Source organism: Crocodylus siamensis, chromosome 2 (assembly GCF_052110815.1).
Source record: "Crocodylus siamensis isolate JL-2025a chromosome 2, ASM5211081v1, whole genome shotgun sequence".
NCBI lineage: Eukaryota > Metazoa > Chordata > Crocodylia > Crocodylidae > Crocodylus > Crocodylus siamensis.
In genome coordinates this window covers 118047038-118049507 of record NC_143396.1, presented here as the reverse complement: position 1 = coordinate 118049507, position 2470 = coordinate 118047038, and the positions used below count along the sequence as shown (strand labels likewise).

Here is a 2470-nt window from a genome sequence, read left to right as displayed (position 1 = left end):
GGGCCAGAGTGCAGCTTCAACTGCAAGTAAGTGCCAGGGTTTGTTTTTTTGTTTTTGTTTTTGTTTAACTATGCAGTGGTCGGGACAGGGATTGGGGGCTTGGGGGGCTGAGGTCAGCCAGGGCAGGGGTCAGGGGGGCTGGGGGAGTGGGCAGGACCATCTGGATTCCCCCATGGTCCCCTCCCCCCTCCTCCAGCCCCTCCAACCCCTTATTCACTGGCACTGGAACCCTAGTGCTTAACATAGAGCCTGGCCGGGCATGTGTTTCAGCACTGGGGTAAGGGGCCAACTACAGAGATGCTGTGGCAGGACCATGCCCCGCTCCATTTTTTAAAACTTTTTAAACATATTTTTCCACTCTTTTTCATTGCCACGCATGCCTGTTGCCCTGTCTCAAAGGGGTTTGAGATGGGGCAAGAAGCACATGAGCTCTCATCTGGACATGTCCTAAGGGTGCAGCTATGTGAGATGCTTTAGCATCATCATCTACATACGTGCAGCAATAACTGTGCAATAGATTAGTCTAATGTAGAAGTTTCTAGTACCTGTATATACGGGGACTATAAATCAGCACATTAAACTAATCCAGTGAAGCACACATGTAGATGCTGACGAGAAGCACATTGCTCCCAGTCAGCCTGTGCAACAGAACTCAAATATTACTATTACAATTTTTAGAATATTCAGCCATCATTATCATTAAAATATTATAGAAGATAGATGTGCTTTCCAAGAAAGGATCAAGCTGAAAGATGCTTTCCAAGAGTAATGTCGTATTTGCCATTACTAACAGATCCTCCCAGCGGGGGAGAGTAGGTGGCGGGATCTCCAGCAGGCAGTGAGACCGAAGCACCTGATTGGTGGTTGGGGCAGCAGTGGGAAATTCAAACTGCGGCCTTTAAAAGCCGGGGTTTGACGTAGCTCCCAGCACTTGGGAGCTAGAAGCAGTAGGGAGAGGAGGGATCCAGGCACACGTGTGTCCTGCACACATGTGTTCCCCCTTACCAGACCCGGAGCAGAGGTGAATGCAGCAGCAGTGGGGGTAACAGCAGCAGATCCCCCTAAGGTAAGTGGGGCAGAGGGACCGATGCAGCTGAACCGGATCTGGAGGGGAAACCCCCTAGATCCCTCTTAACTGAGCCGGTAGGGAGCCTTACTCCTGAGCCGCATGAACAGAGTGCACAAACAGGTGCATTCTGTAAGAGCACGCTGGCATTTGCATCGGCATTCATGCAGGCAGGCAAGCAGGAAGGGTCAGAAGGCAGACTCCTGCTAGCGTGGGTCGAAAGCACCACACACAGCCAGAAACAGGCAGCAACTCCTACGATGGTGTTGACACGGAGTGCTGCCAGGGCCTCTGCCCAGGGCTCACAGCCTTCCCGGGGTTTATCTGAGGCCTCCACCCAGACAGAACCCACGGAGAAGCTGGCGTCCCCCCCAACCCCTGGCCTGCAGGAGTTGCCCAGCAAGGCCTGTGGGGGCAGGGACTGGGGACCCCCACACCTGTCCTGCACGCACCCACCTTATGGCCCTGGAGGTGCAGGTGAAGGAGCTCCAGGAGGAGGTTAGCAGGCTGAGGGGAATCAGGGAGGCAGAGGAAGAAATTGACAGATATTTTCTTTCCCTGCACGGTTATGCACCCAAGGAAGATGCACCTCAAGAAGTGCCCTCCACTGCTAAGTGGCAAATGGTCACCTCCCAGACCAGGGCTGCTTGAAACACAGCAGTACTAGTTCCTCCAGTCCAGCTGGAGAACAGGTACAAGGCCCTGGCAACTCTGGAGGAGAAGGAAGGAGAGGAGGAAACCAGGGAGGAGGCAACTCCACGCTCTCCATGTCCTGAGCAGGCCGAATGAGATAAGCAGGCCAGTAGGAGGAAGCGTTGCATGATCATCATAGATGACTCCATCCTGAGAGGTACAGAGGGCCCCATCTGTCGCCAGGACCCCTTGATATGCGAGGTCTACTGCTTACCTAGAGCAAAGATTCAGGATGTGAAAGGGATGATCCAAACATGATTCAGCCTACCGATTACTACCCCATGGTCCTAGTCCATGTGGGTACTAATGATGCGGCCAGGAGAAGCCCTGAGCGCCTGATGGAGAACTACCACACTCTGGGGTGAGTGCTAAAGGAGATAGGTGCACAGGAGTGAGTGGACCTGGAAGATGACATGAAACATGCATCGCAGGAACCAGCTGGTGGCTTTGGGAATGGTGTCTCGAGGCAGACTTTGGCTTCTTCACCCATGACTGGCACATCATGACAAGAGACATGCTCGGATGGAATGGGCTCCACCTTTCCCCTAAAGGTAAGCGTGTGTTTTCTTCTAGGTCGGCGGACCTCCTCCGGTAGGCTTTAAGCTAGGCTCTTTGGGGGAAGGGGAAGATGGGGGTGGAGGAATCATTGGACTGCCAGACCAAGCAACACTCACAAGTACAGTCCAGCCTAGACCAACGAGTGAAACATAT

General features: G+C 53.2%; 1 pseudogene; it reads left to right on the top strand.

The window, feature by feature from the left end:
- The first annotated feature begins 768 nt into the window (after positions 1-768).
- Positions 769-2017, top strand: LOC149870665 (uncharacterized; annotated as a pseudogene).
- Positions 2018-2470: the final 453 nt, after the last annotated feature.